The sequence below is a fragment of the Parus major genome, chromosome 9 (assembly GCF_001522545.3).
Source record: "Parus major isolate Abel chromosome 9, Parus_major1.1, whole genome shotgun sequence".
Lineage (NCBI taxonomy): Eukaryota > Metazoa > Chordata > Aves > Passeriformes > Paridae > Parus > Parus major.
In genome coordinates this window covers 5,128,379-5,154,643 of record NC_031778.1, presented here as the reverse complement: position 1 = coordinate 5,154,643, position 26,265 = coordinate 5,128,379, and the positions used below count along the sequence as shown (strand labels likewise).

The following is a 26,265-nucleotide window of genomic DNA, read 5'->3' as shown; positions in this document are numbered from 1 at the left end:
CCTTCCCTTCCCCTCACCATTTCCAGCCTAGCTCCAGCCGCAGTGATGGACACGTTCAATAACGTCCCGGTGAAGGAAGCTGGGATGAGGTACGGTCCGTAATTGGAAGGATGTCAAGAAGGAAGAACTGATGTGTTCAAACATATGGACTGGGACTCACCTCACCAATCACGGCAGAACGAGGTGCAGACTCGGTTTTTAACTCTCTCTCTGGTCCATGCAGAAGCAGGTTCCTTCCAGAAGGCCATTTTCCCTATCCCAATGGGTGTCCATGGCAGATGGGATCAGGAGTTCTCGATTTTGCCATCCTGGTGACAATAGAGAAATCACAGGCAACTTTAAAACTAAATACCTGAGTTTTAGTTGGGCTGTTGACAGAAACAAGCCCTCTTCCCTCCTGGAAAAAGCACAAATAACTGTAATTTCCCTGAATTTCTGACAGTAAGCCTTCATTTTTTCAACAGCTCTGGCTGGCAGGAAGAGCTGCTGCTCTGGGAGGAGATGGGTGGTGCTTGTAAAGTGGAGTGAGGAAACAGCAGGGAACTGCTGCTGTCTGCCTGACAGCCGGATTGCATCTTGATGACCCTCCTTGGCTCCAGAGGCAAGGTCCAGACCTCTGGAATTGCTCTGTCCTGCATTGCAGATCAGGCTGAGGAAGGCACTTTCCTTACATTTTCCATGGAACAGCTTTAGTCTTACCAAAGACCACTGGGATTTTGTCTGCTACGCCCTCAAATAATGTAGGCAAACAGATTCATGTGCCAAGTATGGGTGGGCTGAAAACATGGAGGGCAAATTCTCCTGGAACAGAATATAGGGAAGTCTTTCCCTGTCCATCTGCCTGATCTGTGACTGCAGCTTTGCACAACTATCTGTCCTATTTTTTTCCATCTTTTTATTCAGAGGAGAGGGTGAATGTGTTGTACACCAGCTCTGGAGGCCCCTGGATTAACAGCAGCTTGCAGAGCCTGGAGCTGGGCTGGATGTGGAAGCAGCCACAGTTTTGGGCTGGCCCCAGGCTCTGCTCCCACCACACTGGGATGAAAGCAGCCCTTCCGGGGAGGTGCCTCTTCTCCAGGTTGGGGATCTCAGCAAGTGCTTGCTGAGGCTCTCAGTTGGCTGTCTTGCAATTTTCTCCTTCTATTTGGGAACAGATGAGCAGGGAAAAGGCACAGATGACAATATTTTGCCATCTTTTACTGCTGGAAGCGAGCATGAGCAGCTTTGAGCAGCCGCGTCTCTACAGGCTCCTGGCAGGTTGTCCATGGACCACAGTCTGTGATGGTGGTCCTGGGGACTGGGAGGGCTCTGACTCCACAGGGAGAGGGAAAGCTCATCCTCCCCTTGCTTTCAGACATGGACTTGGAAAGTCTCCTGTGTAAAGAAACAAGGGGTCCCTTGGTAGGACAAGGGGGAGTGTCTTTAAGCTGAAAGAGGGCAGGATTAGATGGGATACTGGGGAGAAATTGTTCCCTGTGAAGGTGGTGAGGCCCTAGCACAGGTTGGCCAGAGAAGCTGTGATCCCTGGATCCCTGGAAGTGTCCAAGGCCAGGCTGGACAGGGCTTGGAGCAACCTGGGACAGTGGAAGGTGTCCCTGCCCATGGCAGGGGGTGGGGTGGGCTTTAAGGTCCCATCCAACCCAATCCATTCCATGATTCCATTATTCGAATTCAATCATCCTGCTCTCAGGCGTTGCTCGCAGCCTGTTAAGCTGAGGTCCCTATAAGGAGATGCAGGTCAGGAATTTGGAGTTCAGTAGCTCTCCCAGCTCATTTTGTCTCATTTGTAATTGTGTTTGGATTCAGACTTCCAAGCTGCCCATCAGACCTGTCACCTCTGGACACCTCTTTTTGTGCCAGCAGGGAGAGGCCGCCATCCTTGGGTGAGTACCAGGCTGTGCAGCTCTGCTGACACAGCACGGGGACCTGATCCATATCCTAACCCCCCCACAGAGTCCTAAAAATCCCCACTGAGGCTCAAACCCCCCTTTTGACTCAGAGCAAGCAGCGTCTCCCCTCCTCAAAGACAGCTGCAGCAGAATTGCAAATGCTCAGCCCACCAGGATTTCACTGCGTGTTCAGCAGGCTTGCACAGGGCTTTTTTTTTTCCCCCACCTTAGGGGTTTAGGCGGCACAGCAAGTCCAGTAATGAACTGTTACTCTGGAAAATAAGACTTTCATTAGGTTAGGATTCTGCCGGGGTGTGTGCGTTGCTCGATAATGAACCGTGATATTGTGCTAAGCCCTGGCGTGGAGCAGAGCTGAGCTTATCTCCTGCTATCATCTTCCCACTTATCACCGGCACATGTCCGGGGCCGTCACAGGGGGACTGGGACCAGGCTTCCCTCTCCCCGAGAAGCTTTCTTGGGGCCAAACAATGGTTTTAAGTGTTGAGCCCAACCCTGCCTTCTTACTGCTGATGGCCCACAAACAAATGCTGGTGTTTACTCTGGGTTTTTTAGGTGTTCATTATTCATCACTCGCAGGTCCTGCGATCGCAGTGCGCGTCTCCTCTGGTGTGAAAATATTAATAACTGCTTTGGCTGAGCACAGAGAGATCATTTATTTCACAAATACACGGAAAATTCCGGCCGCCTGGGATTAAAGCTCAGCGTTCCTTTGTAGGCAAGGCTTTCGGGGCATGTTTTACTAGGAGAAAGGATTAGTTTTTCCATGGATCCACCCTTTCCCAAGCTCACTGCTCACCCCCCAGCGACAGCCTGAGCCACGGGGCTGGTGGAGAGCAGCAACCATCAAAATGGAGCCCGAGCAAGGCACAAACGCAGGGATTTGGAGTTATCTGTGCCCTGTCTGAGGGTCTGGAGCAGCATCCTGTTTTTTTTCTGGATGTCCCCTTCCCTGTGATGTGAGCAGGCAGGATCTGTGCCCCCTCCTCGTGGCTGGGGGGCTGAGCCCCGTGGCTCTGCCTCCCCATCCCTGCAGCAGCCCCTGGCTGCTCCTGGCACCGCTCACCTCCACCAAGGACAAGGAGCAGTAAATCCCAGCAGCCTCTTAAAAAACATTTTAATTAAAAAAACGACATAACAGGAGCTTTAAAGGACATGAAAGACAACAGCTGTGGAGCTGCTCTCTGCTCCCCCTCCCCTGCCTCCCCCTCCTCTCTGCAGTGCTTTTCAGAGTGATTTTCATGTAAAGCTTCTTGGGTTTCCTGGTTTCTGGCCTCCATCTGTGGTTTTGAGCTCAGGCCAGCCAGCAGGGAGGGCACAGGCAGCTCCTGGGCTGTCAGGAGCTGGGCACACGAGGGGACAGCCTGCCCTGCCCAGCCCAGAGCAGGCTGGAGCTGCAAAGCCCACGTTGAGGTGGGGATTGGGAGCGTCAGGGAGGATGAGGAGGATCTAAAGGTCCATTCCAGTCAGACCTGGCTTAGATGAGCTTGGGGCTCCAGCCCAGCCCAGAGCAAGACAAGAGCTGGTGGAAGAGATTGTCTTGGGTCCAGCTGGAGATGTGACACATGGCCTGCAGGGCAGGGGTGTCCTTTGGAGATGGCCAGCCATCAAAACTGAGCCCAAAATGGTCCCAGCTCAGCTGTTCCACCCGACCTGGGGCCAGTTGGTGATGTATCTAAGCCTGGATTTGCTGCTGGCTGGATTTGTGTCCCACCTGGCAGTGTTGGCACAACACAGAAGCTGCTGCCTGGATGTGCTGCCTTGGCACAGGATTGCCCTGGCACAGCGGCCACCATGGCTGCCCCATCCTGGCTGAGCTGCTGAGGCCTGAGATCTGCTACCAACGACATTTTTACCCTGTTTAGATTGGATATTGGGAATGAACTGTTCCCTGTGAGTGTGGCAGGCCCTGGCACAGGGTGCCCAGAGAAGCTGTGGCTGCCCCAGGATCCCTGGAAGTGTCCAAGGCCAGGTTGGATGGGGCTTGGAGCAACCTGGGACAGTGGGAGGTGTCCCTGTCCATGGCAGGGAATGGGACTGGATGGGCTTTAAGGTCCCATCCAACTAAAACCATTCCATGATTCCATGATTTGACTTAAAATCTATTTCCTGGGACCAACACTGAGAATTTTAATCCAGAGCTGGGGATCTCCAGCCACCTCCTCTTCCCAGGGGATCAACACATGTGGAAGATATCACCAGGACCATGGAGTTAAGCTGGACCAGCCATTCCAGACGGGTTTCCCAACTCTGTTGCTAACACTAATACATGATTTAGGTAATTAGCGATTACAGGGAGTATTTGGATCTTTTTTTAGGAAATCTGATGAGAAGGAAGAGCCCCTACACCATTGTGAGGAGATGTTGCCATGTCCTTTCTTTGATGTGTTCACCATGTGTTCCCACCCCACATGTCCAACATCTCAGGCCTAAAATCATCAGTCAAACCAACAGAGTGAAGGCAGGAGCAGGAAAGTTTTCCCACCAGGATTCTCCATGCTTTGTATTTTGCAGATGTAAAGCCCTTGCTGGTTCAGGGCTTCCACTTAGAGCTGGGCAAATGAAAACCTGCCCAGTCCTCCACCAAAAATTCCATAGGGAATGGTTTGGATCAGTGCAAAGTACAGACCCTTTGATTTTTGTTCTTTTCTCCTCCCAAAATAAACCCTTCTCCTTCCCACCCTGATTAATTTTAGATCCCATGAAATGTTTTATTCAATTGCAGAATGAAATGTCATTTCAGAACATTAGCTGGAATAATATTCCTTTTTAAAAAGTGCCAGAGCAAAGGAGTTCAACTTTTAAGACTTTTATTTTCCTCCCTGCATGGGTGTAGAAACAAATTTGTTTTCTGATGACAAAAATGTGGGATTTTTGAATTTTTTGGTGAGCACTCAGGGGGATTTTAAGCCCCTGGAGAAGGGATATGACTGAACCCCAGTGGGGCTGATATTGCTGGAAACACAGGTTGGCCAAAATCATCTTCATTCCCAAGAGCTCTCTCCTACTTTCTCTGACTCTGCTGACTGCTCTTTAATCAACTATTTAAAACCCAGCTCCGAGACTTCCCATCAATTTCCAAATCTCTCAGACTTTGTGAAAAAATCAAATAGATCTGGAAAAGGAGCATAGGGGAGGCCACTGCAAAATGAGCCTGACTGGAGGGGTGGGATGGGATAGGATGGGATGTTCCTGGCACAGGGGGAAGAGGGAGGTTTGGGGAATGGGTAATAAATTGATTTTTGTGTATTCCGGGGCCACGCTGCCGTTTCCAGCGTGTTCCGACGAGCATCGCAGGCGGATCTGGAGGCAGGGTTCTGAGGGGATTAGAAAAGATTTATTTTCCTTTTTTCTGGAGTGAGATGAAAGGGGGGAGGGGGAGGGAGAGGCGAGCAAGGAGTGCTACGGAAAGGAACTCATTATTTTTTATCTTTTCCAATGACCTTGTTTATTTTAAGTCCTGTTTGAAAGCAGCTTCTTTCCTTGGGAAAATTTTGAGATATCTGGAGACTGGGGCTAGTGAGAAAGGGAAAAAAAGGGAAAAGGGAGCTGGGTGAACTGAAGAAACATGGAAAATTAACAGAATAAATGTAAACTGAGCTGGAGAAAAACCCACGTGGGCTTGGTGCTGTGATGAAATGCCATGTCTAGGGGAAATATTCCCCCTGTCCAACCTGGCCTTGGACACTCCCAGGGATGGAGCAGCCACAGCTTCTCAGGGCAACCCCTGTGCCAGGGCCTCCCCTCCCTCATGGAGAAGCATTTTTTCAATATTTAACTTGAATTTCCCCTGTTTCTATTTGAGCCCATCACTTCTTGTCCTATCCTTACAGATCCTGACAGTCCCTCTCTGTCCTCCCTGTGGCCAGCTCAGGGTGGTGCTGGGAGGTCTCCACTTCTCTGGGCTGACCAGAGCTTGTGGGGAGCAGAGGCATCACCAGTGTGACTCCTCTGGTGCTTGCCCAAGTTGCATCTCCTGAAGGAATTCCCTCAGACCCATTACAAGAGGGATTCAGTTGGTTTTTCCCTCTTTATTTCAGTGGCCTTTGATTGCAGCTGGGAAGCAGTAGAAGCTCATGGATATGAACTAATCCCTTCTCAGCCTCTTGGACACTGGACATTCCAATTCCCCCTTGACCCTGCACATTCCCATTGCTCAGGGTTAGAAATGCAGCACCCCATTCATTTAACCCTACTGGGCTATATTTTTTTTTCTATTTTTTTTTCCTTTCCAGCACCCTGTTGTCCCAGTATCCTCTGCACTGGGATCATCCTCTGGAAGGAGATGGCTGCACCACAGAGGGAATGCCAGGAGAACTCGTGAGTTTCTGAACCCAAAGACCAGCTCTGTCCCAGCTGGTGCTGCCTTTGAGGGGTGAGCAAAGCTCCCCAAACCCTCAGGACATGCCCCATGACCCCAATATCCCCTCATGGTCCCCATAGCCTCCAAAGCAACAGCATGTCCATGTCCAGCTAATCCCCTAGCTGTATCCTCAGCCTCTTCCTCTGCATTAAACCAGGGCTGTTCAACCTCCAGCTCCTGGTGCTGAAAAAAATCCATCCTGAAAAACTCCCAAAGTGCAAGGTCAGCTTGGCAAAAAGCCCCTGGACCAATGAGCAGGGGGCTAATTTTAGATAAAACCGAGCTCTGCTTTAAACCCTCGGCTCGCGTTGGGCTCTACCGGTTACTCGGAAATGCTCCTGAAAATGCTCCAAGTGCTCAATTTGCATAGCTGTAGAGGATCATAAATAATTTGAGGTGCTGGGATTTAATTAGATGACCTATACCAGGGAGGAATTTTGGCCTCATTTATGGAAATCAGAGTCCTTCCGGAGGGAGTCCAGGGCATGAAGGGGCCGTGGAGCTGCTGTGGGAGCAGCCATGGAGAAGGAAGGGATGGAGCCCGGCACAAACACTTACCTGCAGCTCCTCAGCAATGCAAGCACTAATCAAGGATAATTGAATTTAAATACAACCATTGGTAGCTGCCTTTTCACCACGAGGAGTCCCAGAGGAGCCCGTTCAGCAGCAGGGCGATGTTGCCCAGGAAAGCTGTGGCCTGTGGCCCTTGGGATGTGCTGAAGGCTCAGCTCTGCAAGCTGCAGGGCCCTGTTACCTCCAAATACTGGGCTTGTAAAGAGGATCCTGGCTTTTTATCCAGTGTAAATGCCAGCCAGGCATGCCTGGGAAGCTCCAGCTCAACTCCAGAGGCTTCAGGATGGCTTTGATAAGTGTTGTGTTCAGTGGGAAGGCTCCTTCTCTAGATTTAACCCTCAGACTTCAAAAGCAATAAGAAAAAAAATCCCTTTTTTAATTTTTTTTTTTTTATTTTAACCCACTGCTCTGAGCTGCATCTGAAGCCGACTGAAGAGAAAAGGAGTGAGTAAAGGTTGGACTGTGGGGAGCAAAGGCAGGCAAGAGAAAAATGAGATGAAAAGGTCTTTGTAGTATCTGTGCTTCCGCAGGAGACTTCCCAGCCTCCGGCCGGGGTCTTGTGTGATCCCATGGATCCTCCTGGGCCTGTGGATAATCCCAACCCCTGCCCCAAACCACGGCAGCAGGGAGAGGCTTTTAAACAAACTTAACCCTCACACGGGAGAAAATCCCTTTTTATTTCCAGGGGGAAAGAGTGCCAAAGGGCTCCTGCTTTGTTCCTGGCTGGATCCAGCCATCCCCCCGGGTATTTTACCCTTGCTGTGCCCGGGGCAGTGCCTGGCACTCCGGTGGGATCCCAGCACAGTATCCCACATTCCGAGCGCTGTCTGAGGCAGCAGGGCTATTATAAATAATTTATTCTCTGGGCAGAGGAGGGAGGAAGAGAGAGCGAGCTTTTAATTAAAATGATATCTTACAGATCAAATAAATATGAATAAGATGCCAAAAACAACTGTATAAATCCCAAACATTCTCCTGTGTTTTAATTATTTGTGTTGATAAAACAAGAGCGGAGGCGTTTGGCTCTGCTCGGAGGCTGCGGAGGCAAAAGGTTACACTGGCATTTTTTATGTTCTGTGCAAGGAACAAATGTTTCTGAAGCCCAGATCTGACAAACTATAATTCATATCAGGAATTAAATTGGAATTTAGAGAACAATTGTTAATATTTCAAAGTAATTGTTTAAGAAATTATCATTTTGGTATCTGCCGCAAAAATAATTACCCACCACTAATTTTTCTTTTTCAAAGGCTGCTATTTGCTGGGATAATGTTGGAAAGATGAGGAGTTTGTGCTGGGAGCTATTTATGTAGTTCAAATGAGAAGATAAATAGGAAGGGACTTTCATGTTCCCAGGCAAATGAGTCTGACTAATGTACAGCTTCTAGCTCAAAAGTGGGCCTTGGATTTATTTGGAAGTTGGGGGAATATTTTATGGATGGGATGTGCAAGAAACAGCAGGTGAGAAAATAATCAAAAGCTGTGCATATTAATTAGGAAATGGTCCTCAAATAATCCCTGAGGGCGTGAGAGCCCCTGCCTGCCTGGTGAGAGGTACCAGCCTCTTACCCCCCCACCCTTGGAAGGATTTTGGGGTGGGAAAGGAGCTGCATTCCTACTTCTGCTCTTCACGGGGCATCAGTAAATTGGAAAGGGGATGAGAACTTGAATATTTAGAGGATCATGGGAAAAAATGGGGTAAAAGGGATCTTAAACACCTGCATCCCACAGCTTGAGGATGGGGTTATGCAGATCCTGTCACATCCTGCTCCTTCCCTCTGTTGTGCTGGTGGAAAATGCATCCTCCTCCCTTTGAATAGGGATTTCCTCAAGGGATGGAGAGAAAGGGGAGCAGTGGCAGCACCAGGAAAGGCCCAGCAGTTCCAAGGAGTTGCTGTGGACTTCTCTGTTCAGACAGGATCTGGCAAAGGGAAACCATTTCCTTGAAAACAGATTCAACTGCAAAAGGAGAAATTATTTTCTGGGGTTTGTTAAAATTTTTTGCACAATTATTACTCCATTTTCAGTGGGAACAATTCCCAGCTGTATTTTGAAATATCTCTCTTCCTGCCACACTCTTTATTTAATGGGTGACTTTTTTCTCCAAGCGATGCCGATATTGATGGTGACTTTTAAAGTGCACAGGGAGAAGCAGCATTTTTTACCAAGTCTTCTGGAGAAAGCTTTTTGTCACCTCAACTCTCATTTTTTCCTCTTAATTGTCACCTCTGATACCCTCTGGCTTCCCCAGCCACCCTCTGCACCCCCGGTAAACCTGCTCAGTTTTGCTGTTGGCCACTGGGATGCTTTGGCTGAGCCAAAAGCTGGTCCCTCCACCCTGAAGGACACAATAAACCTGTCCAGCCACCTCCTGGGTGGTGGAGATCATTGTAGATGAGTCTTCCAGCCCCTCCATACTACACCTCCCCCTTCCCTTGGATCTCCACCCTCCCATGAAGACATTGGTCCCTAATGATGGACTTTGCAGATGTGGTGCTTTAAGATTCCTGGAGAACGTGGGGAAAGCAAATAATCCCCTTTGGATCCATCCTCCCAGCTTGCTGTGAGCATCCCAGTTCCAAAACAGATCACAGGAAGATGCTGGTTATCAGCAATTAGCAGCAGGATCAGTAATTAAGGCAGTTTGTGTTTGCCCTGGATGGGGCTGTCACTCTGGGAGCTTTCAGATCCGGGGTCCCCTTGCACACCCAGAGTTCAGGATCCTGCTGTGCCAGGCTCTTTGAATAACTGCTGTGGTTTAGGAATTACTGGTGGTGGTTTAAGGCACAGGACAAAACACAGACCAAGTAATCCTGGTTTGTGCCATCCCTGCTGCACCCCACGGAGGAACCTGTGAATCCTGTCCCAGGATGGGCAGGAGAAATCAAAGGGAAATGTTCTTTTTCCTCGTGGAAAGGGGAGGATGATGCATTTACACCCTCCCAGGCCTCCTGCTCTTGCAAGGCAGTGGGTAAATCCACGGGAGCTCCTGCTGGAGCAGAGAGGTTGTGGCAGCTTCTCCTGGATCTCTGGAGTGCCCAAGGCCAGGTTGGACAGGGCTTGGAGCAACCTGGGACAGTGGAAGGTGTCCCAGCACCTGGCAGGGGGTGGGGCTGGATGGGCTTTAAGGTCCCTCCAACCCAAAACACTCCATGGCACAATTTGAAACACGTCAGGAATGAATGGGCCCTTTTTTCTCCTCTCCTCTCTGTTGTGAGATGCTTTTAGTGGGTGAGGGAATTGGGTTTGGAGCCCTTCCTTTGGGAAGTTCATTGGTAGGATTGGTCTGTTCATGGTATCAGAATAACAGATGTCTCTGCCAGGAAGTTTTTCCTTATTACTAAGGCAAAAAATTTCTATTCTTATCTTCATAAAATTGTTTTTTTTAAAAAAAAATCATAATTTTCATATTCTTAGTTTTACATAATTTTTCTATTCTTACTTTCAAATTCTTCATATAGTTTTGAGTTGGGTGGGACCTTAAAGCCTCACCCCCTGCCATGGGCAGGGACACCTTCCACTGTCCCAGGTTGCTCCAAGCCCTGTCCAGCCTGGCCTTGGACACTTCCAGGGATCCAAGGACAGCCACAGCTTCTCTGGGCACCCTGTGCCAGGGCCTGCCCACCCTCTGAGTACAGATTTTCTTCCCAATATGCCACATAACACAGGCCCATGCTGCTTCTTCTGCATCTGTGGAGAGTCATGAAAAAAAAAATCTCCCTTTCCTGCTGTTTATCATCCCTAAATATCAGAACTAACGACCTGGGCTTCCTTTGCTCTTTCCAACCTGCCTCATAAATCATCCCTACACTACTGGGATCATTTCAGAGCTCTTCCCTGCCTCCCCTGGCCATGGGAATGGGCTGCAAATTTCCATGTGGATCAGATCTGAATTAGTTGCCTTAACCCAGAGGCTAAAGAAGGAGTGATTCCTCTCTCCTGCAATTCATTGATTTCACGAAAGCTAAACGCTGTTGGTTTGGGGTTTTTTTCTCTGATACAACAAATAAATCTGTTTTAGTGTTTTCCCTCCCAAAAGGTTTGTTATGGGAAAAGCAAGGGACGGAGGTGGAGAGGGAGAATCCAATCCCTGCCCAGGCAGAGATGGCCCCATCACCTATTGGGGTACAGGGAACGGGGTGGTTTCCTCTGCCCATCCCAGCAGGGTTCTGAGGCAGGGTTTGTCCCCTCACAGGTGCCATGTCCCCAGCCTGTTTCCCCCAGGAACACAGCCTGTGGTGGGGGTCCTCGTCAGCAGCAGCCAAGGGCTGGGATTGAAGCATTCCCACTCTTTCAGGACACTTGCAGGGGTGCCAGGGCACATGGCAGATGCCCAAGGAACTTTTCCCACTGTTTTTCCAGCATGAAACATGCCCAGCTCCACCTGGGAGCATTCCTTGGCATAACCACCCAACTTCTGGTCTAAAGTTCTCAACTTGGTTTTTTTTGTCCTTATAGGTTTTATAATGATGCCAACAACTATACATAATAACTAAATTAAAGCTAATAATGAACTAATTTGATTGGTGTCACGTTAGACACAGAAGATGTTCCTAGGGAACAAGGGGCAGGACAAGACAAAATGACCTCAAGTTGTGCCAGGGGAGGTTCAGGTTGGATATTGGGGAAATGTCTTCACTGAAAGGGTAGTCCAGTCCTGGCACAGCTGCCCAGGGCAGTGGTGGAATCACCATTCCTGGAAGTGTTTAAAAGCCACATGGATGTGGCTCTAGGGGACACGTGTCAGTGATGGCCTTGGCAGTGCTGGGCTGATGCTTGGACTTGAAGGTTTTTCATCCTCAATTGTTCCATGATTCTGAAACCAGGTGGCAAGTGAGAGATCATGGTGTGATGAAGGGAGGAATAGACCAAGCTTTCCCTTCTGGAAAAGCTGTGTATTTGTTCCAAGGATGCCCCAAAGGAGAGCTGGGTGTTTGTCTGTGCTGCAGAGGGTCCCAGGAGGATCTCTGGGCAGCCAGGGGGCTGTGGAGATATTTTTGTATCCAGGGGAGCTGCTCTGAGGAAAGAGCTCTAATTAGAGGAAAATATTTGATCTCTGTAGGCCTTTTGTGAAATATTTCAGAAAGGCAGCAGATGTTGCTGAAATTATTTTGTTCAACTGTTTTCCTCCTTTTTCTCCTTCTTTCTTTTTTTTTTCCCGAGGCACATAGGATTAAAATTCAGTAAACAGATCACGGCACTTTATTGAGAGGTGCCAAAAACTTGCCCAAAATCAAAGCTGATGCCTTATGCAAAGCAAAGCACATCCCTTTGCCTTCCCTTTGGAAGTCAGAAGTTATCCTGGGAGCTACCAAAGACTCCCCAAAGCACCTGGTGTCACAGCAAGGGCAGGCTCCTGCTCCTGGTGTCACCCTGGCTGGCACAGCACCCAGGTGATTTGCGCTCTGCCTGGAACCACTCCTTTCCCAGGAATTTTCCTTCTCTGATGAGCCAGAAGGGTAAAATCTGGCTCCTTAACCCTAAAAGAAGCTGTGAATAAATACAGGGCTGCCTAAAGATCCCCCAGAAGGTCTCGTGGAGACTTCTTCAGGGGGGGCTCAAGAGAGACATCATCATAGAAAAAATCATCAAACCAGGTTTGATCTTCAGTTTAAAGAGGCTTGGGATGGCAAAAGCCACATTTTAGGGTATTTTGCAGTCCCTACACTGGCAGCATTAGACCAGCTCTGAAGTGGTGTCCAGTGAAGATAGCATCAGCCACGAGCTCCACTGGACAGGTGGAAAGGTGGAAAAAATATTTTCCTGGTGCAGGGGAGGAAATGCATTGGGTGTAAAATCACGAAATCCCAGAATTTCCTGAGCTGGAAGGGATCCATCAGGATTGAGCCCAACTCCTGGCCCTGCACAGGGTGCACCCCACAATCCCACATCCTAAATACCATCCTGTAAGCATAGGTCCATTGAAATAGGGAATAATCACCTTGAATTGTCACTGTCCAAGAATACACAGAAAACCAGCTACACAGGAAACATCAGTCAGAAACCCTGTTTGCATTAGAGAGTCAGAACAGGGGGCTTGATGGGTTTTCTCATCTGGTGTCACCCCAAAAACACCTGCAGCACACCCCATTGAACCCCACAGGACAGGTCACTTCACCATTTTGAGGGAGTCAACGCATCGATCCCTTTAGCAAATGATAAGCAGGGTTTTGCTTTCATCAGGGCGGTGAATATTAATTGATTTGACAGGCTGCAGCTTGGTAAAACAAGAACAGGGGCATCAGGGCATCGCTGTATTAATTAGCCATGGTGGAGCTGCTTTTAGCTGCTTCCGAAGTTTAATCAATATGCTCCATTGGAGTCCCCAAAGGCTTACAGAAACAGCCTTTGAAATCCTCTAAATTGTTGCCTCTGTGAGGTTTCTTGGCGTGTTCTTGTTCCTCAGTTTTTCCTCCCTCCTCAAATCCATGGTGACCCGCAAGGCCTGGAACGGGTGGGATTTCTGATTTGGATCTCCCATTTGCATTCGCCAGGAATAGAAATAAATGAAAGAGATGTTCTGTTTTAGTCCAATAATAATAATAATAACGCCAGACACTAATGAGCTGCCCTCTGCTCCCAGCTCCTATCTGCAGTAAATTACCTCCATAGGCTTGGTCTGATGTGAATGGGCAGGGCACCATTGAAACAGGGTTTGGCTGAGCCCTCGCACACTGCACAGGCTTTGATTTAACACAAAGCAAGGCTTGAGTTTGTTAAGACATTTTACTGAGAGGGAGGGAGGAGAAGGCAGAGCTCCAAATAAAGCTGGGAGTGAAATTGTGGAAAGATGGGGATGGAGGGAATGCAGCACTGGAATGGGAGAAAGGGAAGGCAGGGATGCTGCTGTGCTCTGAGTACTGGTGTCTTCCAGGAGGTGAAAGGAAAACCAGCTGGAGAGGACAGTGGGAGCTTGGGGGGCAGGAGGAGGAAGGCAGGAAAGCAGGGCTGGACTGGGGGAGAGCAGGAGGGCTGGCCCACTGCTGATAAGGCTGCTGGGGATACCAAAAACCCATCAAGGCAGAGCAGCTCACCAGCAAAGGCATCCAGGAAAGGGGATGAGAGCTCATCCTGTAGGGTTTGGGAAGTTTCTCTGACCTTCAGGATCTAAGACAGCGTGGGGAGGACATGGTGTCACTGTCACCAGCAGATTTACAGGGAGGTCACACAAGGTGTGAGGAAGGGAGAAATGCAGAAATGTCCAGGTGTCCTGCCTTCCTTTGCCATGGGTTTTGATGAGCTCAGTGCTTGTCCCAGAGCCCAGCTGAAGCTGGGACAACGCTTTTCCAAGGGGACACCTGAGGTCTGAAATCTTTATTATGTCATAGAACCACAGGATCACGGAATTCTAGAATCCCACATTGGTTTGGGCTGGAAGGGACCTTAAAGTTCATCAGGGCAGGGACACCTTCCACTGTTCCAGATTGCTCCAAGCTCCATCCAACCTGGCCTTGGACACTTCCAGGGATGAAGAGTCCAAGACCTCTCTGGGCAATGACATCTCCGTCCTTGGCCACCTCTCCAGCAGACCCTGGTGCCTGCCGAGACCTGAAACATCTTTTCCTCGAGTTTCTGACTTTATCATTTGTTGCAGCATCCTGCTGTTTTGGCTTCTTACCCCCTTTCCAGACAAAACCTGCCTAGCTGTGCCCACAGCAGCTTCCCTAGCACCCTTTTCCCCATTCCTTCAGCAATTCCAGTCGTGTGACACCCCGAGGTCACTGCTACAGATGTCACCCCAGCGAGGGGACACAGGGAGACCAAACACTGGTCTCAGGGCCCCAGCATAATTATTCCAATTCCAGAGCCAGCCCTGAGCTGTGCCTGCTGCTGCTGCCACGCAGATTCCCAGCACAGGCACATCCTGCTGTTAATAATGGAAGATCCCCAGTCTCTCTGGGGGCAACGCTCTTTGCTATGGGCAAGGTACTAAATCACAGCTGAAGTTTCTAGGCCAAATTATTTTCACTTTTATTTTTTTGAGGAATGCGCTTCCTAAAAAGCGTGAGGCAAATTTCCAGGCCCACCTACCTTGGCTCAGCAGGCCACGGGTAGAGAAGGAGCCAGCAGGAGAAAGCTTAGAGCATCCTAAAGTGGTGCTGCATAGGTGATCAGATGAATTAGGGAAAAATAAGGCTGAAAGGGACCCTGGAGTTGTGTGTCCCAGCCCTCCCAAAGGCAGAGTTAACTCCTTCCTTACCATTACCAGTCCAGGAATGGGAAAACTTCCTGCAGCAACATCTGTGGAGGCACCAGACAGTTCCCAGCCCTTTCATAGGAACCCAGACTGGTTTGGATTGGAAGAGACCTTAAAACCTGTCCAGTCCCACCCCCTGGCATGGGCAGGGACACCTTCCACTATCCCAAGTTGCTCCAAGCCCCACTGAACCTGGTCTGGAAGACTTCCAGGGGTGGTGACTCCAACACTGTCCTATGACAAGCCTGCTCCAGTGCTGTACAACACTTTAAATGAAGGAATTTTCTGTAATTTTCAGTCTAAACCTCTTGAGGCTGTCTCCTCTCATCTTGTCCCTTGTCCCCTGGCAGCAGAGCCTGATACCCCCCTTCTTCCCCAGCTGTCCCCTCCTGTCAGGGAGTTGTGCAGAGCCAGGTCCCCTCTGAGCCTCCTTTTCTCCAGGCTGAGCCCCTTTCCCAGCTCCCTCAGCCTCTCCTGGTGCTCCAGCCCCTTCCCCAGCTCTGTTGAAGATGAAATGGGGGGGGGACCTCTGATGACATCCAGGCCAGTGAGCCTCTTCCATTCAGATCCCTTGTTCATTCATTCCCTCTATGCCTTTAGCCAGAAAATCAAGGATCTTGGGCACACCTCAGACTCCCCCTCAGTCCTCCCAGCCTTGGCACCACCATCCAGCTCTGCCTGTGGTGGGGGAGTGTCCCACCTTTCCTGTCACATGGACGTGCTGGCTTCAGATTCCCTCAAATTCAGTGACATGGCAAAACTGCCCTTTTCCCTGTGGGATGGTGGTTTGGGACACAGTTGTGTGGCTGTGGCCATGAACACCTCTGTGGGTGCTGCCCAAGGTCAGCACTCCCCCTGGGCCAGGGACAGTGCAGGAACCAAGGTTAATAACATCTGCTGAGAGGGAGGGCCCTGCACACTCAGACATCAGCTGGTCTGGGGCTCCTCCACAAAAGCCCCCAGAGAGGACAATAAAAGGACAGAGGTGCCAGAGTTGAGAAGGACACAGAGGAGGAGAGGGGGGTGGAAATGCAGGTTCTGCAGCCAAGGGAGCCTCTGCTGGCTCCCTGGGATTTCTCTCTGAGGACTGCTGAAGGGTTGGATGGCTCCCTGGCTCCCAGACCCCAAAGCAAGGGGTGGGATGAGTGGGAGAGGGGATGGAGAGGCCAAGGCTGTGCTGCAGGAGAACATGAAGAGCTGGTTTGGAAATGAGCCCTGTGCAAGCACATTTCTGTCTCCATCACTCCTCCCTCTTACAGGAGACCTGGGAGTGTGAATCTGATCAATACTTGGGATTTGTCCAGAAAAAAAGAGCAACAAAATACAGGTCCCTTGCCAGAGGAGCTGGGGTTTTTCCCAGGGAAGCCACGAGTGGTGCCAGAGGGAAGCCTGGGGAATATCTATGGATGTGTACATTTTTGTACACTCACCTGCCTTTGCAGCACTGGGGCCTGCCCCACACCCTGCTCTTCCCAGCATCCAGGGGTCCTCTTCCCGATGGGATCGGTGCACACAGAGACCCACCCTGACTATGGAAAGAGTGCTTTCTCTGGGGGAGACAGCATTTGCTGAAGATGAATCACCCACACTTTGTGTCATTGCTGGTCTGAAAACTCCAGAGGAAGCCCTCCATCACCACTGCCACAGTCACCTCCCCATCTCCCTGCTCCACTTTGTTACAAGGAAAATTGATAATTAAGGCACGGAGGGGAGGAGCAGATGAAGTGCATCAATGAACTGGCTCTTAGACAGAGGGTCAGAAACAATAAACTCTTCTAATGAGCCACCCTGAAAGGGAGGGTTTCTTCTCTGGGGGTTTTCTCAGCTGGGACCAGTGGTTTTCCTTCCCTGGTGCTGAGGGTTCCTCACACAGTGGTGTTTGCAATAGGAATGGAGTTTTCTTGATGGTGACATTCCCAGGATGGGGCACTCTCTGTGGGGAAACTTTTCCTTTCACATATAAGGGGGGATTTTTAGTGTGCACAGGGTATTTAAATGGAAATGGACACCACCTACTTTTAATCTCATTTTAAAGTCCCATTTCTTTCCTTGTTAGAGTCGTGGCTTTGTTCCGACCATTGCAAAAGCCCCTTTGGGTTCTGATTTCATTTTTCAGGTCAGGTCCCACTGTGTGAAGGGGGCGGTAACCAGTGAGGGGCAGGAGAAAGGATGTTCCCATTCTGTGACCCCAAATCCCTTTTCCTTTGGGATATCCTAGCGCCCTGGGCCACCCCAGGAGTTACCCTGGGCAGCAGGGAGCACCTTCAGTTAACTCTGCCTAAGCCAAAGCTGCTTCAAAAACAGCAGAACAATGCCTATAACCCACACATCCCCATTTTAATGTATTTCCATCCCATTTCCAATCCTTTTTTCACTTCCTGCATGGCCTTGAGCCAAGACTGGGCCTGCCGTGCCCACGATTGCTACAGAGTCAGTAAATCCCAGCCCTCCTGTAATGAAAACGTCACTAATGATAAATATTTAAAGGGATGTGATGCTTATGTTTATATTTACTACCCTGACCTTTATGTATTTGGATTTTATTTTATGTTTTATGGGGATTCCCTGGGCCTTTTCCCAGCCACTCACACAAAAACCCCACAAGGGCTCCCTGAGTGCTGTTGCATTATAAACACACATGGTCCCTACAATTACTGAACTTTATTGCCTGCTGTAATTACTGCCCACACTTTGCATTAATGCCCAGGGTGATGGAGTGAAGAAGCATTCAGACTCCAAGATATCCACATCCCGAGGGAATTTCCAGGGGGAATCTTTGCCTCCCATCCTGTGATTGATTGTTGTGCCTTGTGTCGGGACAGCGAGACGTTCCCGAGCTCTTGGCACCCACGGTGAACGGAAAAGCCGCCAGGGAACACTCAGCTGTGCACAGCCTGCTGTGCCAGCAGGGAAGGGGCTTCAGTTTGAGTCCTGCAATTCCACAAGGGAAAAATCAAGGAGAACAGCAGGCACAAGGAGGAGAACGTGAGCATTTGCCCACAGGTCTTCTCCTTGTGCTGCCTCACCCAGGAGAGCTCTGGGGAGCACTGGGAGCTCATCCCGCTGCAGAGGGCCCTGTCCTGGGCTTGTCCTGCTCCTCCTGGGTGTCAGCCCCACTCCAGGAGCAGGGACAGGATTTAGAGATGGTCAGCATATCCACGTGGACACGACTGCAAAGGAACTGGGCATCTCCTGCAGCGGCAAATTCCCCAGGGGTTTGCATCTGGCAGCCTTGGCTCACCCCACATCCCATTTTCCCTTCAAGGAGTGGGGGAAAAAAATGAAAGAAGGAGTTAATTGGCCTGATTGGACTTTGCTGAAAAAGTTTCAAAGGAGAGGAAAAGAAAGTGCTGAGGCAGCTCCTTTCTGAGTCTTTGAACTTCAGGCTTTGAAAAGAGATGGGGAAAATCTTAAGGAATTAACGAGGACTACAGGGAAATTATTGAGGAGGAACTTTCAGTGCTCCCAGCTTGGATAGAAATTTTTCAAAACCCCCTATATATAGAAATATATACACAGACACAGAGCTATTTGCATGCACGTGGATGTGAGAGTGTGACCCCTTCACCCAGTCGTTCATCTTCCTCTCTCTGATTTGATTTTAATGATTTTTATGAATTATTTGATTTGTTTTCACGGCGCCTGGGAAGGGCGAGAGCTTCTCTTCTCCCACTTCAGGAGCTGTGGAAAGACAGAGACAGCTCAGCAAAGGCCCTGTGTTTGCCACCACTCTGGAAATGTTCATGGAATCTCGACCTGGACCAGGATTCTTCTCTTTCCAGGAAATATAAACTTCTTTTTTTTTTTTTGTCGAAAAAAGCCTCAAGATAAATATTCTTGGATGAAAACCTATAAAAAGCTCAGACTGACAAACTATTTTTTTAGGCACTTCTTTTTCTCCCAACAAGAATATATCTGTCAAGAGAAACAGATGTTCTCAATGAAAAACCCTCTTTAATTACAACTCTGTCAAAAAACCTGCAGACAGATTTCTCTTTTTTCCCCCCAAGCCCATTAAAATATGTGCGAACGGCCAAGGTTTGAAAGCCATGGCTCCTCTTGTAATATAATATTTAAATAAAACATTTCCCCATTAAGCTAAGAAGCAGCAAAGCCACAAGGCAAAACTCAGACAAATCCAAGCTTAAGTTTTGCTTTTATAGAATGAGGTGTTGAGCTCAAACCTGAGCTTTGCACGGCTGCCTGAAGTGCTGGGGTGGTTTTGGGGCCCTGAACAACCTGGGTTTCCTGTGTGGTCAGGTGAGCTAAATCCCCCTCTCCAAGAGTTTAGGACTTCTGCCAATCAGACCAAATATTTGCATTAAAAACTCCGAGTTGAAGGTCTGGCCATTAGCCAGGAGTTTCTTCAAGCCTCACATTATTTCGTCACTAAACCTCACTGTGTGCCCAGTAAATATTTTCTTTAGTAAATATATGGAAGCCTGGCTGGGAGCTTTCCCCCTCCCTCCTTGCAGAGGATGGCAATGTGACATAAATGTTAAAAGAGGTTTCTCCAGCACAGCATTCCCTGAGGCTGACACGCTATGACTTATCCAGAGGAATAAAGTTCTGCTGGAGAGACTGGCAGGAATGCAAGGTTGATATTTCTTTATTTATTGGTTACAGTAATTGGCTAGAACATGGCTGAGTAGTTGGAGGAAAATAATCAATAGTTCTTGTCCGCTAATGAATGATTTTTCAGCAGTCGCTGGTGTAAATAGGTTTCATTAAAACAGCAAATCCTTCCAAACAAGAAAATTAACGAGGGCTTATGAAACCTATGAAATTGCACAGGTCTGAATGGCTGACAGCCATGACAAATATCTGCTATTGTTGGGGTTGGGAAGCAGATTTTTGCTTCAATTTTCATTCTTGTCGCTTAAGTAATATCAATAATTAGCAAATCCATTATGCCTTTCCCAGAAATCTTCCAGAGCGAAATGTGTTGGCCCCAACTTAAGACAGTGTCCTGTTCCTGAGCAACCTCCACATTCCTGGGCTCAGTTCCTGCCAAATCCATGCCCTGTAACTGCACCAATAAATTGGGAATTTTAGGATTTGAGCCCTCAGACTCACCCATTTCCAAAGAAGGGCACTGGACATGATGCAGTCATTGCTTTTCTTGACTTCTGGGAATAAAGAGATGTGAAACCAATCTTCCACTGAGGGATTCCAGCCCTGCAAATTGTGATGTAGGGCAGAGGAAAAACTGGAACTCTGCATCAGTGCTGCTGGAGGATCCTGGGGTCAAAAGAGGGTGGGATAGAAGAGCTTGGACTGGGTGCTGCTGCTTATTTTGACATTTGTCTCAAACAGTTAACTCTGTTTCTCCTTCTCCTTCTCCTTCACATCCTCTTCCCAGTGTCCTTCCCCTTTCCCCTTTTCCCTTTCCCCTTTTCCCTCTTTCCCCCTTTTTCCCTTCCCCTTTTCCTTTTCTGCTTCCCTGCATCCCCCTGGATCTGTTCCTCCCCTTGCCCTTTCCCTCCCTCTCCATTCCTACCCCACCCTGACGGAGAAGGCTCTCGAAGGCAAGAGCAGCTTTGGGCACCATGTCTGTGCCATCAGCAGTCACCAGAGTCTGTGATTTGATGGCAAATTGTGCTGGTAATCTCCCTCTGAGGGAGTTGCTCCCATTTTTCATGGTGGCGAGTTCTTTAGGGATGTGGATGAAAAGAGAAAGTGTTTCATTTGCTCTTTGGGAGCTGGAGCTATAGATCAAGGCCCAGCTCATTCCCCAAAGAGCAGAAATGGGTTTTTTTCAGGCGAGAATTGAGGCTCTCCCCAGTGAAAACTAAAACAGTTATCTGCACTTTCATCCACAGGTCAGCAGCAGAGATTTTTCTCACAAAGCTGGATAAATCCAGGCTGTTAGTGCCTTTCCTTCCCACTCTCCTTAGTTATTGCATTTTATTTCATGAGGGCTGATGCCCAAGCAAACACTTCTCCTGACTTTGTCCTTGTCTGCTTGTAGGGAACTTGTGGCTGATGCTCTGGACCTGAGCAGCTTTGGTGCCTGGGATGTTCCTCTGTGCCATGATCTGGATACAAATGCCTGGGCAGCTGCATGGAAAAGGCTGAATAATCTCTGGGAATTCAGAGCCTCACAGCCCGGGTAGAGATGGAGACTCCTCTCTCATGAAGGTGCTGGTGGCCCCCCCACCCATCAGAGCTTTTAAGAGTGTCTTCTCATTCAGTCTCCTGCTGCATTCATCTTCTGCTTCCCTTGGGCTGATTTTGGGAGATATTGACCTCTCCATCTTCATCTTATCATGGAATGCACGTGGAATTGTAGATGTGCTGCATAGGCACACAGTTTAGTGGTGGACCTGGCAGTGCTGGGCTAGTGGTTGGAATCAATGATCCCAGAGGACTTTCCAAACCCCCATGAGAGCTCCCCAGTGCCCTCCCAAATGGCCACAGATTTGTGGGCAGCCAGCAGAGCTCTTGGGCTGTGTTGGGGTGCCAAGGAGATTTGGGTGAGCCTTGCTGGTTCAGGCTCAGCTCTGTGAGGAGATTGCTTTGCCATGAGCCATCCCAGCACTGGCACTTCCCAGCACTGCACAGGGAGTTTAATTTGGGGCCTGGGGAGTTGGGGTGCAAGCCAAAACCATGGGACAAATATCCCAGCTTGTTTTCACCCCACCAACCCCAGCACCTGGAAACTCAGCCAAAGATCCCAGCTGGAACTGAGGCATGTCTGGGGCACAAGGAATGTGCTTGCTCTTGGCTCTGCTGCAGGAAGCCACTTCCCAGCTACTTCCCAATCCCTTCCTATCCACCTCTCCAGGGCACCATGAAACATTTAAGACCCAAAATGCCATTCAAGTGACCTCAGCCAGAGCCACCATAGACTTAACTCTTGACTTGACCTTGTCTTGGTTTCACCATCATGGACAGTCTTGGCTACCAACCCTGTCCCTGTCCCTGTCCCTGTCCCTGTCCCTGTCTCTGTCCCTGTCCCTGTCCCTGTTCCCACTCCACTCACCTGGTACATGTGCCATGGGAGTGAGCTGTTTGTGTGGTCTGAGTCCAGTATCTCCACAGATAAGAGGTTTCCAAGGCCATCCTGCCCTCCATTGTCCGTGATCCTTGTGGACATAAATCCTAGGCCTCTGTCACCAAGAGTGACAGGGTTTGTCTGGCTCAATCTGGAATAATTTATTCCTTCTGAGCCCAGGAAGTCCCAGCAGAGATGATCATCTGCTCAGGAGCCATGCTCAGGATGAAATCCTTGTCTCCTGGAAACACTCAGCAGTGTCCATAAGCCACCAGCATTGGCTTATACCTACATTCCCATGTTCCTGCTTCCCTGTGATGCCCTGATCCCAATCCTAACCCTTTATCCCAGCACCACATCTGTTTGCTCTGCTGCTGAGGAAATGGAGGGCTGGACTGAATTTTGGATGCTCAGCAGCTCCACTCACACCCATGGCCTTGTCCTTTCCATCCCATCAGGGAACTCTCCTGAATTCCCATTGCCCTGCAGGGCTCTCCCTGCTGGCACCTGGAGAATTGCTCTGCCCAGACTGTGGGATGAATGAGCTTTTCCTGGGAGAAATCCCCTCTGCAGTGTCCCCTGCTCCCCCAGCCCCTTGGAGCCGAGTGTGAAGTGTGTTTTATTGTTTGTCACCCGAAGCATTTGAAAAAATTACACAAATCCATCAAAGTAATGAATCTTCTCAGCAGAGGCAAACAGACAGAGACAGGCAGGCGCTGAGCCGAGCCCAGGCAGCTTTCAAAATTAATACCATAGAAATGGTGCCCTTTTGTTACCCTTTCGGGGGTGGCTGCCTGGTCTGGGTGAGGGGACATGCAGGTGACAGCTTTCCACAGGGGACATGTCCTCCTCCAAGTCCTGTCACCCTCCTGGTGTCCCGTGACAGCAGCATCTGGCAGCTCTGGGAATGATGGAGCGACACCACGGGTGATGCTGCCTTACACTGATGAGTGCAGACAGGGCACTTAGGGAACAGCTGGATTTTTGGGAGTGCCAAAGCCTCATCCCCTTCCTCCAGCCAGCCTTAAGTGGCTCCCTGCAGCCCTCTGGGCTCTCCCTCCAGTTTGTCTGTGCCTGAGCAAGCTCCTGAAGTCCTGAAGGGAGAGGCTGCTGTTGCTGCCAGGCCTGTGCATGGCTTGTCACATCCTAGGCTCCATAAATAATAAATTGTGGTGTTCCTGGCTCCTCCAAGCTTTCATTTTGTTTCCAGGGGCAATATATCTACCTGTCTATCTATTTCTATATGTACATTTTATGTGTGTGTATAAAGACAGACATATATATATATACACACACACAGATTTGAAGGCTGGGCTTGATGATCTTGGAGGTCTTTTCCAACCTTGATGATTTAATGCTGTTTCATTTGTCATGTTTCATTTTTTATATGATATTTCAGGTATATATTACTGCTATATGGACTCAGAGGGGACAGATGAGACCATTGTGCAGGATGTTTTTGCAACCAGCTCCTCTGCTCCTGTTCCATCCCTACATCCACACCCACATCCCAATTAAATCCCATCACCTTGCATTTGCTCGCTCCTCTGAAACCCCAGCCCTTCAGTCCAGCTGTTGCAATGAGAAGATACTCAGAACTGGTTTATTTGGTTTTGTTTGTTTTTTTTTTTTTCCCAAAAGAGCCTGCCATGAGGGGAAAAAATACAGGAATGTGGCATTTCACCAAGGATCACAATCCTGCTCCTTCAGCCAAGCACAAGGAAGGAAAGCAACAGAAAGCAAATTACTTTGGAGCACCAGAATCCCTCTGTGGTTCCAACCTCTCCCATCCTGAGGGGTTTTTAATATTTATTAGTCCACAAAGCAGTGGCTGCAGCAGAGCCTGCAGGGCCTGCCCTTGCCCTGAGGAGAGGAGTGGGGATGGAGAGTGGGAAGGAAGACGGATGGATCCAGAATTGCCTCCAATTTATGGGGCTCTGTGATTCCTGACGCCGTACGTCTCAGAGAAATGACACCACTACTTCAGGAGCAGAGATTAATCTGAGCCAGCAGGAGAAGGACAAAACAAATCATCCACTGCAGGAATCTCATTCGAGGCCTGTTGGGAAGAGCCCTGGGATGAACGGCTTCTGTAAAGACCACACCAGCACCAGCAGATTTTCCCCCTTCTCTCTCTTTTCCTGCAAGTTGAGGTCTGTAAGGTGTGGAGGCAATCCTGGAGTGCTTTTGGTTGTGCAGGAGTCATTGCTCCACACAAAACACCTGGGAGCTGCAGGGGTGGGAAAGGTTGGGGCTGGGTGAAATTCAGAGTTGGGGGAGGAGAGCATGGAGAGCTGGAAGATGAAAATCCACAGTCATCTGTGGATCACAGCCCTGAGTTCAGCTGTAGGCCAGGGACAAGGATCAGCTTGGGAAGAAGGGGTTGGCATCCTCTGGAATTACAAAAAACTCTGGAGGAGGTGGGTGCACATCCTGTACCACCATGGCCGGGAGACCGGGGGGTCACAGCCAGCCATCCAGCCATCGGAATTGGGAATTGTAGGACCAGCTGCTGCCCCTTCATCACCACAGCACCACCTGAGACAGCTCCTACTCCCTCAGATTTGGGTGCTGAGACTCTCCTGGAAGGGCTCAGCTGGGCATCATCCCTATCCAACCACAGAAAAGCCCATCTTTTAGGAGAAAAAAGCACAAATCCTAGAACAGGGAGAAGTGAGCAGGGTGATGGCAGCCTGCAAACCCAGCTGGGGACCTGCAGCAAGCCCTGCAGCCTTTCCTTTCCCTTACTCCATCAGATCCAGCCCAGTGCCACTGCAAACAGCCCTCATCCTTCCCAAGGAGTCCAGCAGGTCTGGAGCAATACCAGCACAATTCCAGCTGTATCTCAGATTGATACAGAATCGATTGGATTGATTTTTTTTTTTAAGGTGCAGCCTCGGAATAGCTGAGAGTGGAAGGTGCAGCTCAGCTTGTACTTCCCCAAAACAATTTGTCAGGCCCCACTGTAGGAGCCTAATGACGGCTGTAATTTATGGCTGACACACCATATTTATCACCTCAGCATCCTCTCCTCTTCCTTCTCTCCCTCTGCCTCGTTAGGGATGGCATCAATAATGTTTATTGTAGCTTTTAATTTTTTATCATTGCTATTCTTACCTGTGCTGCTGGAGATGAAGAAAGGCATTAGAGCAGGCAGAGCCTTTGAGATGTGTACCAGGGGAAATGATGGATTTAGGATTTGGGAACCTCTTCTGGAATTTCACATACAGTGAGTGGGGAAAAATCAGGCCTTCTTCCCAAAAACACAGCCTCCCATTCCCACTGACTCTGTGGATGCTCAGAGCTCAGCTCTCTCACATTGTGGAATTTCCTCCACAATCCCCCAAAATTGTGTTTCTGGCCCTACCCTCGTGCCAGGCAGCTCCCGTGATCTCCACCAGGCTGGTTTTGCTGCTCGGTTTGCAGACACGCGGCCTTGCCACGGAGACACCTCAGAGTCAGTGGGATTTCCTTGGTTTTCCTGCCCCGTTTCCCTCTGCCCCTGGCCAGCAGAACTCTCATTCCTCGGGAGGTGTTTGCATTTCACAGCCTCTTTTCACACCTGGCAAGTGATGCCTCGGTTGTGGTGGATCTGTGTGTGTGTGTGTGTCCGGCAGCTCCTTCTCTGCAGGGAATTTTTGGCTGGCTCCACTTGAATATTCCGGTGTTTGGAGTGGCTGACACATTCCTCATGAGGAATGAAGGATTTATCCCAGGTATTTCATCCACACCTGATGCCAAACAGCCCCTGGGTGCCCCAGCTCTGCCCCCACCCCATTTACAGAGTACGAGGCACCAAGCTGTGTCCCTAAAAACATCTGAAATCCATCCCACCTTGAATTTTCCCCTTTCCCCCTCCACATTTTTTTCCCATTTACCCTTGAGAGAAGAGGTTGCAGTGGGCTTTGAAGCCCCTTAAACTGCCAGAACCAGGTTGGATGGGCTTGGAGCAACCTGGCATAATGGAAGGTGTCCCTGCCATGGCAGGGGGTGGAACAAAACAAAACTATATTTAAGGTCTCTTCTAACCCAAATCATTCTGGGATTTTATGGGCAACAGTTCCCAAAGGGGAATTCCACCCCCCCCCCCCCCCTTTCCAGACATGAATAATTCCCAATCCAATGGTTGTTTTAGCATCATTATGGGAGCCTCTCAGACGAGTTGGTCGTTTACAGATTAGACAGACATTGCTTACATTGTTCATAACCGATTATGGGATTGACAGTT

At 49.4% G+C, this 26,265-nt stretch overlaps 2 long non-coding RNA genes across 2 annotated transcripts in view; one reads left to right on the top strand and one right to left on the bottom strand.

Annotated features, from left to right (window-relative positions):
• Window positions 1-250, bottom strand: part of LOC107209052 — a 3,263-nt gene extending 3,013 nt beyond the window's left edge. Inside the window, exons 1-2 of the long non-coding RNA XR_001523411.2 lie at window positions 161-250; window positions 18-79 (exon numbers count right to left, since the gene is read on the bottom strand). This is a non-coding gene — a long non-coding RNA (uncharacterized LOC107209052). The remainder of the gene's footprint in view (window positions 1-17; window positions 80-160) is intronic.
• Window positions 251-1,610: 1,360 nt separating this feature from the next.
• On the top strand, window positions 1,611-26,013 carry LOC107209051. The gene is made up of 4 exons (XR_004498800.1): window positions 1,611-1,883; window positions 6,143-6,227; window positions 21,012-21,181; window positions 23,679-26,013. It is a non-coding gene; the product is annotated as an uncharacterized LOC107209051 (long non-coding RNA).
• Window positions 26,014-26,265: the final 252 nt, after the last annotated feature.